Source organism: Lactuca sativa, chromosome 5, assembly GCF_002870075.4.
Source record: "Lactuca sativa cultivar Salinas chromosome 5, Lsat_Salinas_v11, whole genome shotgun sequence".
NCBI classification, from domain to species: Eukaryota; Viridiplantae; Streptophyta; class Magnoliopsida; order Asterales; family Asteraceae; genus Lactuca; species Lactuca sativa.
Window position 1 is genome coordinate 101067990 of NC_056627.2, and position 18860 is coordinate 101086849.

Sequence of the window (18860 nt, forward strand, 5' to 3'; positions counted from 1 at the left end):
TTCTGCTGCTAATGAGATATGGAACACCGTCCACACTCTGTTATTGGTGAGATACGGGACCTCGCCCACACTCACCTCCCTACCAGGCACATACATGTATCACACAGATAACAAGTATAAACTATCATGTAAACCGTTCCTTGGGTACCCGTCCGCTAACATTGGACCTTGGTCCTGATTATCATACTAGCATACAGTGCCTAGGGCTAACCCTCGGGTCTTCCTACTCATAACTACATGGGCCGGCATTGTGGCCGTAGACCCATCCACACAAAGGGAAACTCACCTGCACTACTGAACTTTGTTGATCGCCCTCTGCTGCTAACTGGAACATCCCCAATTGCTGCTTCTTTGGCTCCCTGAGCTACCAAGATCACAATATCACTTAGCCCAATATCATAATCACTCTCAGGGTAAAATGAACATTTTACCCCTACCCCATAATGGTCCACAACTAGGGCCCAAAACATAATATAAAAAGGTCCAACACTAGGTAGGCTTCCCAAGTCCACTATTAGCCAATTAATGGCCCAATTTGCTACATTGGGCCCAACCTCCTTTATTGGGCCCTACCCTAAGCCCAACACATATACTTGGCCCATAATCACTGACTCCTGGTGGCCCACTAAGGCCCAAAGACCTATAGCCCAAAGCACAACCCACACCGAGGCCCAAATGCTTGAAACCCAACTGGCAGCGATACACAGGGCGTACTCCAATGTACGCTTAGCATACAAGCTTGACGACGCGTACGTTGGGCGTACCTGCATGTACGCTCATCATAGTTTTCCATTAAGTGTTTAATGCTCTGATTCAGAGGCTACAAACTCAGATCTAGGTCTTATTTGATGTCTAAAACCATAAAGCTTCTTACTTTATGGCTTCCATAACTCACATAAGCTCCAACTCCAAAACCCATAATCTATTTCCATAGAACAAGGTCTTAACTCAAGCATGAACTCATTTTGACCCTCAATATATCAACTTTTTGTTCTAGGGAGTCATTTAGCACCAAGGGAGGCAACCCTTGGTCTGGAAATCGGATTTAAGCCATAAATCTTTCACCTTCGGACCAAAAACTAAACCATACTAGATCTAAGCACTCTTAAGCAAAGTTGTGAGCTTTATACCATCAAAGAGTTCCAAAAGATGATGCTATCTCAGATGTATAAGCTCTGGCCTCCAAGGTTCCTCCTTACCAATCTTCCTCTTTTCTCTTCCAAGTTTTAAACCACCAAAATGAGCTTCCCAAGGTCAAGATCTCACAAAATGAAGGTTGGGGTGTTATAGGGTTTCTTTTAAAGTTAGGGAGTTTGATATGGGGGCTAGGGTTGAATCCATTATGTTCTTTATATAGTGGCACTCCCAAAAATAGGGTTTAAAGGCTTTTAGCGTACGTTGGGCGTACGCCTTCAACACCTGCGATCAATTGCCCCGCTACGTTGGGCGTACTCCAGTCATATGTTGGGCGTACCCAGCTAAACACACGCGTGCACTTTGTTCATGCTAGGGACTGCCTTGTCAACTTTTCCATTAAGGGGTCATAAATGTCGATATCTTCGAAGTGTCATAACTCCTTCATTCTAGATCTGTTTCCGATGAACTTTATATCTATGGAAAGGTGGCGAGAAGCCCTACGCTTCTAACAACACACCTTGACCTGAAACCTTCTTGAATAAAACCCAAAACCCATAAATGACCAAAACTCCAATAGTCTTGAGTTTTGGATCCATAAATGAATGATTTTCCGAAAAGGGTGTTACAACTCTCCCCCACTTAAACTAGACTTAGTCCTCGAAGTCTGCTACGGTCAACTGTTCTGAACTCTGCTCAGTACACGCCTTCCTGATGCATACAACTCCTGCTAAATACGATCCTTGGAGGACTACCTCCAATGGCCTCGTGTCCGGTCATTACGGCTAAAAACTAGCCCTTGAATATAATAACCTCGAGAGCACTCTAATCACCAAAAATCCTGAGAACACGGCTCTTACCCAACCGAAAATCCTTTCGGTACTCCCCGGTTACCCATGTTGGACATCCTAGGGGTCCACCCCCTTCTCCTTACGTGATCACTGGCCTTCCCAAGGCAACTTTCTATAACCAACCACCTCCTCAATTTCCATGAAGGACATACCCCTCACGGTATCTATTACTCCAACTACTCTCAGTGTTGGTCACTACTTCCGGTACTCACTGAATACTTCATACTACAATAACTTAGTGCCGAGAACCCATCCCAGCAAATGGATCAGATAATCCTTCGAGTAAAGGACTCGTCCCTACAACGGTTGGACTAAGACAAGAGCTGCGCAATAGGGTCAAACCCTTCCCTCTGAGATTATTCAACCCTGCTGTGAGAGGCGTAGCACTCCCCGGTCAACCAGCTGCCTTATACCACACTTCTCTTATCATTACCACCACTAACTGAAAATTCTATTGTCGCTTATCCGCCTTCCAGATGAACTAAGACCACCCTGGTCCCAACTAACCTATCAATATACGGGTTACTAGACTCCCACCAGTTACTACACCCAGCACAATCTCTTAGTCACTCCCAGCGACTGCCGAAGAAACTTCGGCTATCTAAGCTGCTCTATCTACTCTACGACTCTGGCGCTACAAGTCATGGGATCCTCGATCCCTATCTTGACCCTAAGGTCCTTACCAGATCCCACCGGCACTGCTATACTCTCACGGGCCTCGCCTACGGGTCTCACCTGGCTATATCCTAGAGCGGCCTATCCCTCTAGTGTTACTTACCTAGCTACTGTCGCACGGGCCGCGCCCACGGGTCTCACCCAAACCATACTACTGAGCAATCCTGCTCCTGGGTCTCACCTATACTGCTACTAACACATGGGCCTCACCCACGGGTCTCACCCAACAGAATTCTGGAGCGGCCCTTCCCAAGGTCTCACCTTTCTAGGGCTATGCAGGCCAACTCCATACTAATCTCAATGAACTACCCTTTCCCGATCCCTACCTTGCTAACTAGGAGATACGGGCCTCCGCCCACACTCCGCGAACTAGGAGATACGTGCCCCGACCCACACTCCTCTAACTGAACTACTAATGAATGCTACGGCTTAACCGCTGTCTTACATCATTTCCCTCACTAACTCGTTGCTGGGGAAAGTTGCGCCTATCCCGCAGTCCTACTACGCTCACCATTCTATCTCAACCACCGACTACTAATCGGAAGGCATCCTAAATTGCACTTACTCCCGCTCCTGACTTCCGGAATAGGGCTCCCCCACTTTGATTCGACTAGGTCCCTACATTCCCCAGCTTAAGAAGGACTCCCAATCCTTCTCTCTATCAAAAAGGGGGTCAATATTCTGACAGCCAACACTTACCACTGCTAGAAACAATCGACACCAAAACTGCACCATTCTCAAAAACTAACAAGGCACTTCCCGAACCCTCACTCACACCTGCTACTGCGACTGCATCTGAAGAACCGGCTAGATAAGAGGGTACTACTATGAACTACCGACCGAAACCCATGGTATGCAATGTTGGGTTTTAAGCATTCTAACACTCCTAAGTGTACATGCAACCCTATATACCTTGGATCTATGTTTTCTTTATTATACATGCAAATATGAATATTACAAGGTATTACCCTAACTATCAAACAATTTTTTGATACTTGAATAATAAACTAGATAGAAATACATACCTTGTTGATGTAGCTTAACTCCATGAAGCTCGAGAGCCTAGTGCCCCAAGTGTGACACCTTAAATGGTTCACACAACATCATCAACACTTGAAATAACCATGAGAAGAAGACACTTCATGCTCAAATTGGCTAGCCCTCATAAATGTATCACTAGTGCCAATTTCTTGAGCCAAAGGGGTCCTTATATAGTATGCACATTAGGGTTACCCCATGTAACCCATGACTTTACCCATTCCTTATGCTCCATGGGTTTTAATTGTGACATTCCCATTTTCACGGCTAGAAAAGACCGATTTTGTTTATGCTTTATAAAAATCAAAGTACTTCTTTTAATAAAAATGTTGCAGAATTTGTTCCTAGTAAAACATGATAAAAACGTTATCAAAGCATTTCCGAAGAAATGTATTTTTATTCATTTAAAAACATTTGGGATGTCATCGTCAATATAGAAACATAAGCATAAATAGAACTTACTTTCATTTACACTAGTGATCTATTTCTATTTATTCTCTCAGTGTATAGTAGCTTCATATCGATACCTGTGATACAAATAAGCTTGGGTGGGTCAGGTTGGGAAACCTGGTGAGTACATAGGGTTTTCAACCCACAATAATATAATTATTATGTTTAAACATTTAGACAATCAACCCAAATACCCATCCCCATTATCTTCTTTATTCTACCCTAAGAATTCAGCTATTCCTCGTTTATTTATTCCTAAGGGTTATCCTAAGGAATGGGTACCAAATCCATCGTTGCCAAGGTTTACTCAACAGGCACTAAATCCATAGTTACCAAGGTTTATCTTGTTTATTGACAGTATCGTTTCCGAGACTCCTCTCGCAATACAGGTCAATGGGTTTTATCTCGTTTATCGACATTATCGTTTCCGAGAATCCACTCGCAATACATGTCGATGGGTTTTTAGAGTACACCTGGTGAATACACAGCTCAAAATACCTACAGGTTGCGAGCCTGCTAGTGTCTACTGGACTGTCTAGAATAGTCTATGGTTTTCATCCATACTCTGCTGGATGACGGGGACATCACTTGGGTAAAAGGCATCTCTCATGGTTCACCTCTCACCCTTACCTCATGGTTTATATCACCTCTTCATCATTTTACTTTTGTCACATAGAAACTATTTCATCTACCCATGTTTTACCCAACACATTTTGTAGATATAAAATACGTATACAGTTTAAATAATTTAAAACATGTATGAAAATCTTTCACCCAGCAAAGACAGCAAGTATTCACACAATATACACACATATCACATAGTTTATATAAAATACTTCATATCTATGTGTAGTATGAAAGTAACTATGCACTCACTTGATACGGTGGTGACTCGGTACTCGGACAGCACTTCGTTACTCTCAACACAATTTTCCTCAGACAAAACCTAGTATCATTACCACTAGAATTTAGTCTAATATTCACCAAGACTAATTAATATTCTAGCTATTATTACTATTATATAAGTGTTAAACAATACTTATATAACCCATAATAATAGCCCAAGTACTTATTATAAGGGCCTAATAACATTACTATATTGAAACATAAGCTATACTAAAGATAGGGTAGGCGTAGCTCACTTACAGCGGGTTTTCTCAAAAACTAGGCTTCGCTGGAGCAGCGTTCCTGAGCCGAAAGGCTCTTTTCTCGGGGCTTCCTTTGGGTGCTAGGGGGTTTACCTAGACTTTAGGGGGCTTAAGGGAGGCTAGAGAGAGGGTTTAGAGAGAGATAGTTGAAAGGGAGATGTGTGGGAAATGAGATAACCCGACACCTCTATTTAATGGATGAAATCCTGATGGACTTGTTGAGTCGGTTCATAGACTCGCCGAGTCGGTGCCACGTGTCATCACCTGATGGCTTTTCTTGGGGAGAAAGCATTGGCCGATATTCAGCCACGTCACCCCTTTCGCAGCAGCACCCTGCCGACTTCTAAACCTCGTAACTTTCGCATACGAGCTCCGTTTTCGACGTTCTTTTTTTCCACGCGTAGGTAAAAAAAAGATCTACAACTTTACTTTAGACTTCGTTGGCTAATTTTCGACCGATCTTAAATTTAACAGTAGGAGGAGATTAGACTGTTAAATGACCACGAAGAATTCGTAACTCCTTCATACAGATTCCATTTTCGTCTTTATTTTCAACATTGACTTCCTATTAATAAGATCTTAAACTCTCATTAAGTTTGCGTAAGCCAAAAACCACTCAAACTAAAATTCGAGTTTCGGGCCGAGCACTGTTATGCCAAATCTTATAAAAATCATAACTTCCTCTTACGAAGTCAGATTTGGGCGTTCTTTTTTTGTATGTACTCGGTTTAACGTATACTACAACTTTCGTTTAGATCACTAAGGCTAAAAAGTCTTCTATCTTAAATTCACTATTTACGTCTCCCAGTGTCGTGTCGGTTTTGCTGAAAAACTTCGACGAGCCATAACTTCTTCGTTATAACTCGGATTTCGGCGTTCTTTATATGTACGGAACCCTTGAGACATATTCTACAACTTAGTTAAAATTATTTATTCTAAATAATCTTTTGTCAAAAAGTCATTTTCAACCCCTATTATCTCTAAATTGACTAGCCCGGATCTACGGGCGTTACAATTATCTCCCCCTTTGGATGATTACGTCCCGGAATCATCAACGAAACAGGTCTCACATGATTACTTTGATGTTTCTTCGAATGAGTATCTGAATCTAAGACTTCCTGATTGCAGGCGGTGCTCGATCTTGCACTTGTTCCCTATCTCACGTTAGACTCCAAATTATGACCTTCAAGTCACAATCTCGATCCTTACTGGAGACTACTTCTTCTTCTTAACAAACTTAAGATAAGTTATTTTATTACTACAATGGACCGATGTGTCATATTCTAACGACCTATCATCTTATGTTGCTAGCCTTAGACTCAGGTCTCTTAGAGTCTTCCAGAACAGACTATATTTCCTTCACGTTCTAATCTCATCTTAAAAGGTAGCATTTCTAGCTACAAGCAACTATCGCGATACTTCTACCAATCGCTTTGATTATCTTTTATTTCAATCTTGTGGCTTAATTCAGATGCTACATCAAACTTGGTTCTCTGAACCACGTAACATACTCATCGTAGTTGGACTCAATTCGATATGACCACCAGGGTCGGAATAACAATCATATTCTTAGTCATTACCGAAACGATGGTAATGACATATTTTGAATAAAACGGTATCAATTATTAGCTTCTTGGTAACCTTGTGACTTTCCCTGATCCAAGCGTGAGTCTTGTGCTTCCGGTTGTATAGACCTCTACTACCATTCACACCTACTCATACTCGTCCCAAGTATTGTCTTGCAGTTTTCCAAGTCACCATACAAGAAAATCACATAACAACTTAACACATCATGTGGCAAAACGAAGGTTTTATTATTTCTTGAAACTATTACATAGGAGTTCAAGTTTACCCTAGACTATGCCTCTAATAGGCTACTCCTACGACACTATGGCTACTTCATAACTCGTCATTGTGTTGTCAGCTGCTTCGTTAGGGAGGCTTCTTGGCTTTGGAGGTGCATCCGCTCTTGATACTTCACTTTTCTTCGGGAAATCCTTTGATATATGCCCCTTGTCCCTACATCCGTAACAAAACCTCTTGTTGGATGCACAGACATTGGCGTAATGTCCATTCTTCCCACACTTAAAACAAGTCACTTCTTCGTAGCATTTCCCATAGTGCTTTAGTGGTACATTTAGCTTTGTAACTCCTTTCCTCGTTAGGAAGTCTTGCTTGAAGTGCCCTTCCTCATTACATTCGTAACACACCCTTGTGTTGAATGTACACTCAGCGGCGTAATGCCCATGCTTTCCACACTTGAAACAAGTCACTTTTTCTTAGTACCTCGCATAGGGTTTCAGTGGTACACTTTGCTTTGTAGCTCTCATCGGGCAATCTTGCTTGACGTGTTCTTCTTTACTACACTTAAAGCAAACTTCTTCCTCGGTTGGGCATTTGTGGGCATAGTGACCAGTTTTCCCGCATTTGAAGCAGGTCACTTGCTTAGGGCACCTCACGTAGTGTTTCCTTCCGTACTCGTCACACCATTTTGCTTCGCCTCTTCCTCCAGACTTTGAGAACATGTAGTTCTTTTCAGACCTTGAAGACCCCTCAAATTTCCTTTTCTTGCCAACTTCAACCTTGTTGGTGATCCTATCGTTGATCATTTCTTCGACCGACTTAGCAACCCAGTTGGTTGCCTCAAGAGTGGGTGTCTGGTGTGTTGGCATAGTAAGTTCGTTCTTACTCTGTTGAAGTAAGCACCTTATTTCTCCCATATGTTGATCCAACATCGTCTGCACCATTGTCTGTACTCCTGCCATTGTGATTGGCTCGGGTGCAGCTGCTACTTCTGGTGTACTCTCAATCACTTGTGGCTTAGGCTGCGGGTGACTATCTCTGAATCCGCTTTGAGTGTTCATCATGTCGATCTATACATCGAATTTATACGTCCGGTGTAGAGTGATGAGAATTTAGATAGATAAGATTTTCTTTACGATAGACGTGTAATTCTCCCTATCACTCTGAAAAGTTACATGTCAGTGCTAATACTGTAATTAAACGTTTAGAAATCTGAACACATAAAATTTCCAGATCCGGTCGGCAACAGACCATTGATCCGATCAAACAATAGCATAAAGCATCATAAATTATTTAGCACATAAAAGCATGTTAGGCATTTTCCCTAAATAAGCTAGTGCGTGTCTCTATTCAGGTGTATTACCTAAGACACGCGCCTCACAATCATTGCTTAGCATTCTAAGTTTAAGTCTAGAAATAAATCCATATTCCTAGTTCGCTTAAACTAATGCTCTGATACCAACTATGACATCCCCATTTTCACAGCCAGAAAAAACCGAATTTTTTATGCTTTATAAAAATCAGAGTACTTCGTTCAATAAAAATGTTGTGGAATTTGTTCCCAGTAAAACATGATAAAAATGTTATCAAAGAGTTTCCGAAGAAATGTATTTTTATTCAGTTAAAAACATTTGCGATGTCAACTTTGTTTAGACTTCGTTGGCTAATTTTCGACCGATCTTAAATTTAACAGTAGAAGGAGATTAGACTGTTAAATGACCACGAAGAATTCGTAACTCCTTCATACGTATTCCCTTAAACAATACTTATCTAACCCATAATAATAGCCCAAGTACTTATTATAAGGTCCTAATAACATTACTATATTGAAACATAAGCTATACTAAAGATAGGGTAGGCGTAGCTCACTTACAGCGGGTTTTCTCGAAAACCGGGCTTCGTTGGAGCAGTGTTGCCAAGTCGAAAGGCTCTTTTCTCGGGGCTTCGGGGGCCTTGGGGCTTCCTTTGGGTGCTAGGGGGTTTACCTAGACTTTAGGGGGTCTTAAGGGAGGCTAAAGAGAGAGAGTTTAGAGAGAGAAAGTTGAAGGGAAGAGGTGTGGGAAATGAGAGAACCCGACACCTCTATTAGTAGGGTGAAATCCTGATGGACTCGCAGAGTCGGTGCCACGTGTCATCACCTGATGGCTTTTCTTAGGGAGAAAGCCTTGGCCCATATTCAGCCACATCACCCCTTTTGCAGCAGCACCCTTCCAACTTCTAAACCCCGTAACTTTCACATACGAACTCCGTTTTCGACGTTTTTTTTCTACGCGTAGGAAAAAAAAGATCTACAACTTTTGTTTAGACTCTGTTGGCTAATTCCCGACCGATCTTAAATTTAACAGTAGGAGGAGATTAGACTATTAATTGACCACGAAGAATTCGTAACTCCTTCATACGGACTCCATTTTCGTCTGTCTTTTTACCGTTGAGTTCCTATTAATGAGATCTTCAACTCTCATTAAGTTTGTGTAAGCCAAAAACCGCTCGAACTAAAATTCGAGTTTCGGGTCGTCCACTGTTATGCCAAATCTTAGAAAAATCATAACTTCCTCATACGAAGTCAGATTTGGGCGTTCTTTTTTAGTATGTTCTCGGTTTAACGTATAATACAAGTTTCGTTTAGATCACTAAGGCTAAAAATTCCTCTATCTTAAATTCACTATTTACATCTCCCAGTGCCATGCCGGTTTTGCCGAAAAACTTCGACAGGCCATAACTTCTTCGTTATAACTCGGATTTTGGCGTTCTTTATATGTACGGAACCCTTGAGACATATTCGACAACTTGGTTATGATTATTTTTTCTAAATGATATTTTTTAGAAAAGCCGTTTCGACCCCTATTATCTCTAAATTGACTAGCCCGGATCTACGGGCGTTACATTAATCTCCATGGAGTATCCATGGGTCACCACATGGGTTAAACCCAACATAAGGAATCATGGATCATAAGCCCACATATATAAGAATGAATGATTTACACAATCAATACCCATATATTTAATTAGTCTCTTTTGATCACTAAATTAAGTCCAAATTAATTCTTGATCAATACTAATTAAATAACATGATTTCATATTAATATATTAGAACTTATAATATATTAATATGTTACAAATGTCCTCTTCTCACAAACGGTCTATCCAAATGTTTTGATGCCATGCAACGCAAGTGGACCATGCCTAGTCGGGTCAAGTACATACCAAATATAGTTGTGGACTTAGACACTAATCCAACAGTCTCCCACTTAGATAAGTCTAAAACTATTATTCAGTATGACTTCTAAACCTAACTGGCAATCGTAGCTCTCAAAAGCCGTTGTCGAACTCTGACCTTGTCGATGAACTCTAACCTTTGTCAATGACTTGTCCATTAGATATGGGATCATATGTTTCTCCATTCTAGATATCATATGGACTGGGACATGGATTATAAATCATTCTCTCTGTCCATTTGTTGTTTCCCGATTTCCAATTAATGACGACTAACTGATTGAACAGATCAAATTAGTCCTAGCTTGGCCAAGCACTCACCTGTGTCATCATTAAATCATAGAGGGGCCCACAGATATCGCTTTTATCCTGAAGGTAAAAGGAATGGACAAACTTCAACTCATATGGCTTGTCTACTACTTGTTGGATCATACACAAAGGCATGTTTTATAACATCGAGTTACCAATGTGTTTTCGTGCAATCAATGTACTATCAACTCATAGTATCAACTCATATCTCTAGGTTTGAATAATATAAGATATTATCGTCTCATGATCACTCATGATAAAATCCATGAAGTGATTCAAATGAGCACGGGTTGAATCCAATACTCGGAAGTTATGAGCACTCATGAGTGTTGTAGCACAACTTTGTCCACCAACTTGGACCTCTACAAGCCAACCCATGACAGTCTTGATTCATATCTACTTCCAACATATGACCGACTGTGGATGGTTTGAATAACTTAGTCAATCAGGAAGAACGACCTAGTTATTATGGAAGTCAAAACATGCAAAGTGAAACACAAGAATAATCGAATGCAATATGGTCTCAGAACTTATGAATATAAATAAAACATCTTTTATTTATCACCATGTTGATTACCCATCATTCATTGCATACTGTTTCAAACTATCAACTTTATACTTGAATTAAAACAATAGTTGTCCCATGCTCCAAGCATGTACACTATGTTTTTCCAAACACTAGTCATGCCATACACCAAGTATGCATACTAAGTTTGTCTATGATCTTTACTTTGTAAAAGAGATCGATTGAACATAATTCCAATGATTCTCATTTCACACTCCCAATTCCTTACTGTAAATGCAAGAATTCCAAATTCCTGGCATTTACCTAAATATGTTAGATCCTAAACTTATATGCATTGGTCCTCTTGTAATGATTATGCACACAGTCATAAAGACTTGACAAGAAACATTACAGAGCATTCCAAAGTAGATCAACTCCTTGGAAACATCCTTCTTGCGTTAAGTTTCCTAGTCTTACATAGATTTATTGAACAACTTCCACCTTCCCATATTCCCATTTTGACTATCACTTTTGAACAAGAGTTGCCTTTTTTCACAATATGTCATTATGGTCCTTAAAAAATTAACATTATACTTCCAACTGTCCCTGAGCAACCAATCTTTGGTAAACCTTAGATTGTCCTCGACAATTGCTTAATCATTTTAGTCATATCCAATTCTATACCTTTTTTCCTTTCTTAATGCCCCAGGCATTTGGAAAATTTTAGAAAGGATAAATATTATAGCACATGCAATTGATCCTGTACCTAAGGCAAATGCGACACGATTCATGATGTGTCACATAAAGACATGATTCTAAACTAGTATTTTGCTAAAAAAAATTATTTTCCATCCTCTCAAAATTTGACTATGAAGAGGGATGTCGTAATCATAATCGAATTTTAAGAACGCAATATATAGAATTTTCTTAAGTTGAACCAAACCAACATAAAATTCATATATGTATTATTGACTAAAGATGATTAAAATCTCAATCTAAGCCTTTTAAAATGCTTAAAATCTCAATCTAATCCTTTTAGAATCGAAATGAAGTATAATTTCCTCTCCCTTAATTATAGCAAAACAACTTTTCAACCCCTGCAACTTCACGAATTGAAACTTTTGTTTTTCTATAATTAACATTGCTATCTTCCAGTACTAATAATAATTATCATGCTCCCACTAACATGATGAGTATTAGCATAATACTTATGATCCCACTAGTTTTGACATGTACTTAGAAATCAACTTGACTTCTACAAGTCAATACTTTACTGACTTTCTTACCAAAGTTCAGATTTTTGAGACGAGATTGCCTTGATAAGACTTTATCAAAATCATACACCTTATCTTAGATAGCTCACAGATGTGTCTAAACAATTTTAGAACTATGAAAAGGGATGCCGTAATCATAGTCTCAATTGTTCAGATCTTTGCTATCTTCTTCAAATCTACTTGGTGGAAGTGTTTCCTCACCATCCTTTTCATGAGTCGGAGAGAAACCTTATGACCCCTAGATTTTATAGTGTATGTGTTCTTATCCATGTGAATTGTCAAAATCATAGTCACAAGACAAGGATAATGACAAATCCAAACTCATATGGACTGAACTCAATCTTAATTTCTTGCCACCTGGGAGCTCAAGGGCCTGTCATTACTTCCAAGTTGTTATGCAACCAATTGAGAACTCTAAGCACTCATATGCAAAGCCAACTTTAACTGGAATGGGCACAGAAATAGAAATATGTCAACATGATAGGTTATAAACCTCACGTCGTGTGCTAGTGTTAAACTACAGGTTTCTATTCTTGATTAGATCTTGAAATTCTTTTCAGGATCTTAAAGACTCACACTGTCCTTTTGACATATAAGACTATCTTGTCAAATATTCAAGAGATAGTCTGGATTCTTTATCAAGACAAACACTTCACACAATTGGTCTTAGTCGGTCTTTGTTTTATCTAAAACATCACAACTTACCAATTTCAAATGTACAAGATTAGGATACTTTTACTCTTACATTTGACTAGTGTTAAGAAACCTTCCTTTAAGATATGTCACTCAAGTTACAATCTTGGAGTATGACTCTAAGAATTGTTTTTGGAACGAGGTATGAATCATCTTCTTGATCTTACCACTTCAATAATGCGTAGCTCCTCTTCTTAGCTATCAGAATGCACTTAGAGGATGAATTTTGATAAGGTATCTTAATCATTAAGATGATCATATAACATGATACTAAAGTACACTCCCATCTTTTCAGATTTGAGAAACTTTTATCCTTCTGCCTAATTTGATTCTTCTCATTCGTTCTGCCATACATCGAAAATTTTCCAATGTATCAGAATTACACTTAAACTTGTATATGTAACCATATTTACTAAACTTTAGTAAATCATGACGAACAGTCTTATAGATCTTTTGTGGTGGACTTGAACAGTGCACAAGAATGTGTGATCGATCCCTTAATCCTTCACTTGACTCCCATATAAATGTGAACAAGGAACTAGTCTAAATTTTCCAAAGCTAAAAGTTCTCATTCGTCATATTGTACAACTTGTATGATTTCCAAGTTTCTATCCAACTAAAACCTTGGGTGATGAGAATCTTTCATTATTTGGTAAATTTAGACACTACCACAAATGAAAGAATCAAATTCATATTTCCATTATTGCTAGAAACATGCAAACATCAAGTTTTCATAAATGCCATTGCAAGCAGATATAAAGTAAAACAAACTTTTATCTATTTATAAAATGCGAAAAAAAACTTTTCCTTACAATGAAACTTTAAATGAAAACTATGATATTACATATTTCCAAGCAATCTATCATAACTCCTAAGAGTAGCTTAAGAATCCGATCATCAATCAAGCGATAGAAATCCATCTTCGCGGTTAGATTCAGCATACTCTTTCTTTAAGTTTCCTTCACTTTTCCTTTGATTCTTAAAACATCAACATGTGACTCAGTCACATTATGTAATAAGAATCTCATAATAGAAACTTAATCGAGTTAGATAGTGGACCTTACCTGAAGTAGAGTCAAGCTTATTGACTTTACCAGTCTTATGATCTTTCAGGTAAATTTGGCAGCTTCGCAACCAATGCCCTTTCCTTTTGGAAATAGAACCATATGGACCCTTGGGAATGGTACATGGGACAATATCAGACTTAGCCTTTCTTTTTACCATTTGGTCAACCGAGTTGACTATGCCCAATCCCTTTCCATTGTGAAGAGGAAGCGTTTACTGGGTATCCAATGCAAGCATTGTCAATGTCCATTGAAGGTTTGGAAAGTTGATCTATTAATAAAATTTGTTTTACCAAAGCTCCAAATCATTGCTGATTCAGACTACCAAATAGATAAGATCATTAAGGGTCATGTCATAGTCTATTTCATAGTAGTCCCAAAGGTAACTCACTATGTGACTTAGAAAGTGATTAAACATCCAACTTTCTTAAGACTTTGACACCCAACTCTCCCGGCTTGTCAATATGTGCCTTCATCTCCAAGACGCGATCAGACATAGACCTTGCTTGCCAATAGGGCTTGAGTGACCTTAAACTTGTGGGTTAGGGAGGATAATAGGAGGAGGTGGAGGAAGTGAAGTTCCAAGAGATTTGGGAAGATCATAGATGTCTGAACTAGACATCTTTCGGAGATATTCAAGATAGCTGATTTAAAGTCCTTAATATAACACCTAATATGAAATATTAAGGCTAGGACCCAACACAATATTTTATAACTTGGAAGAGGGATGCCGTAATACAAGCTATACAATATTTGAAGGTAGGTGAATGACGATTCACCAATTTCCACCATGAAAAACGAAATAATTTATTAGGTTTTCAATTAGATTTGAAACTCCTAGATCTTTTGAAATTCACTGAACTGTTCAATGGCATGTTTCAATCTCGAGTGTGCCCTTCAGGTTTTGTGATTAGGATGCCGAAAATCACAAAAAAAAGGTGTGAAGTAACCATGCAAATTACTTGGTACCCTTAATATTTACCCCTCAATCGATGTGTCGGTTAACCACACGCGCTCCACCGATGCGATGATAAATATTAAGTTACCCTTTGCCTACCTTGTTAAGTCAAGCTAGTTTGTCGGTTAACCACATACGCTCCACTAACCGACTTAAGTAAAGTGCAAAGTGTAATTTCATGGATTAGCACCTTATCCACATTTTCCTAAAGTAACTAAGATTGGGAATTATAAAAAAACATTTAGTTACTTTATATTTATCATTAATACTTTTAATGAAGGGAGAATTATAGTCCTTGTCCTACCCGTTCGGCTAACGACCCTCCACCAGTCAAGGAAGCAGTGGGTGAAAGTGGACACCCATTAAACTGCCATTTTATAGGCAGTAACCTTATACCCCCCCTTATAGACCGGCTTCATGAATGAGACCTATTAATGGTAAGACGGCTTGCTCTTATACATACATACACACACACACACACACACACACACACACACACATATATATATATATATATATATATATATATATATATATATATATATATATATATATATATTATTAACTTATAATATTATAAAGTGTAAGGGTTGAATTTTAACTTTTAAAATTCTAAGGACTTAACTTGGAACTAAAGTATTCATGGGGAAAACTTTACAAATTCCAAAACTTGAGGGCAAGTTTTGAAACTATTCAAAACTCTTGGATTTTCATAACTTATGAGTTTAATTAAAGTTTTAAAAAACCTTTAATGAAGAGTCTCTTTAACATCCATAACTTGAGGACAAGTTATGGAGCCATAAAAGCTATTTATAAGAAAAGGACTCTTCATTTTGTAACCTAAGGCATTTTTATGAGTTTTAAGATTCATAAAGGTGACTATTCATATAACTTGAGGACAAGTTACAAAAACACATTTTATGAACAACTTTTAGATTAATTTGGATTGAAAACAACTAACACATATTTTTCATTAATCTAAAATAACTCATAAAACAAGGTAACACAAAAAAAAACTTTTGGTAATCCATAACTTGAGGACAAATTATGGACTCCATTAAAATACATTTAGATCAAGAATTAACTAACAAACACTTTTTGTAAATAATTCCTATGATCTACCAACACTCATAAGCATGAACAATCTATATCAACAATTTCAAAATTTACATAAATCTTGAAATATTTTGATTTTAACCTTGAAATTGGTTTACTATAATCATTACCACTTTAAAAACAGGTTTTAAAAGTCCAAAATAGCTTCAGGTAATGATTCTAGACCAATTCCAGCTTTAAAACTCGAAGATATGCTGTCAGGAGGTCCAACTCGTCGAGTGCATGAACCAACTCAGCGAGTTAGATGAGTTTGTACTTGGACTCGTCGAGTCCCCTGTCCAGACAGCACAAATCTTTGATTTTTCAGCAATTTAAGCAAGTATAACAAGAAAGCAAGCCTAGGCTCTGATACCACTATTGGCTTTCAAGCATTCTAACACTCCTAAATGTACATGCAACCCTAAATACCTTGGATCTATGTTTTCTCTATTATACATGAAAATATGAATATTCCAAGGTATTACCCTAACTAGCATACAATCTTTTGATACTTGAATAATAAACTAGATAGAAATACATACCTTGTTGATGTAGCTTAACTCCATGAAGCTCGAGAGCCTAGTGCCCCAAGTGTGACACCTTAAATGGTTCACACAACATCATCAACACTTGAAATAAACATGAGAAGAAGACACTTCATGCTCAAATTGGCTAGCCCTCATATATGTATCACTAGTGCCAATTTCTTGAGCCAAAGGGGTCCTTATATAGTGTGCACATTAGGGTTACACCATGTAACCCATTACTTTACCCATTCCTTATGCTCCATGGGTTTTAATCTCCATGGAGTATCCATGGGTCACCACATGGGTTAAACCCAACATAAGGAATCATGGATCATAAGCCCACATATATAAGAATGAATGATTTACACAATCAATCCCCATATATTTAATTAGTCTCTTTTGATCACTAAATTAAGTCCAAATTAATTCTTGATCAATAATAATTAAATAACATGATTTCATATTAATATATTAGAACTTATAATATATTAATATGTTACAAATGTCCTCTTCTCACAAACAGTCTATCAAAATGTTCCGATTCCAAATGCAACCCAAATGGACCATGCCGAGTCGGGTCAAGTACATACCAAATATAGTTATGGACTTAGACACTAATCCAACATGCAGATGGCATATAATCCGAACACAACAGGAAAATCATCATATACATTCACTTAACATAATTGAAGCACCAGAACAATATAATCAAGAATAAATCTGACATGAAATCAAAAGATATCACCTGTAACGCCCGGTGTTGCTTGCGCCTCCACTGTAGACAACTAGAAAGCCCTTCTCCCTACCGTAGGCGCCTCTGCTCGACCCTGACGGCCGTCCGTGATCCTCAAGGTTGCAGGGGTAGGTGATATCACCTGTCCTGCCGAAAGCAAACTCAGACACTAGGCCTTCTTGTGGCCTCTCTGACTACAATGAAAACATATCAAGTATGATCCCTGAGTGGTGGTAGCAGTACAATCTCTACTGAAATGACCAGTCTAGCCACACTTGAAGCAGCCAGAATCACCACCACTACCACTCCTACACGCACCCTCGTGCGTCCTGCCACACTTCCCGCATCGGCTAAGGCTCTGATGATCATCGATCTCGAATCTGACCCCTTGGTTCTCTTGCCCGAACCTGTGGCTACCTGAATCTCATCCGGCTTCCTCTTCCTGATCTGCTCTAGATCAATGTCTCTCTCTCTCTCTCTCTAGCTCGTGCAATCATATCCTCTAGCATTTTGCAGCTGTACCTACTCACAAACTACCTGATGTCACTCCTCAACATCTCGTGATATCGGGCTTTCTTCATCTCCTCGTCCACCACATACTACGGAACAAGAATAGCCCTCTCCCTGAACTTGCTGGTGATTTTCGCCACTGTCTCCGTAGTCTGCTGGAGGTCCTGAAACTCTCGTGCCAACTGCTGCACCTCAATAACTGGTGCAAACTCAGCCCTGAACCTGGCCGAAAAATCACTCCATGTCATCGCGTCCAACACGGCATCATCTCCCAAGGCATGACCAATCTCCTCCCACCAATCCCGTGCTCTGTCCTTCAGAAGACAGGAGGCGAGTCTGACCTTGTCCCCATCGGGACACTGGATCGTGCAGAAAGTGTTGGCAACATCGGCCAGCCACTTGATGCTAGCAATGGGGTCCCTAGCCCCATGATAATCTGGTGCTCTGGAAGCTCTAAACTCTCGGAATGTCAAGGTACGCGCTCCTACCAAAGCCATCATCTCTGTGTGAAAGGCTCCAAGCCTCTCGTCCAAAATCTCTAGTATACCCTCCTTGACCGTGCCAAAGATCACAGGAGTCTGGTCTAAGACACTGTGCATGATCTCAACTTATACAAACTCTCTCATCCGCTCCTCGAGCTGCTCGGTCCTTAAACTCGAGCCTGATCCCTCTCCGGTGCCTGATCCTCCCACTGGTCTCCCATGCAATGTCACCATGCTTAAAATATAATACAATAACTATCAAAATATACCTCAATGCTGAGGGATCATACACACACTACAAGTTTCCCAGTCTCATCTCGGTCCTTCTCGAATCGAGTACGGATCCTCTGCTTTCAGTAGTACGGGCCCATACTACCTTCCATATCTATCCATACTTT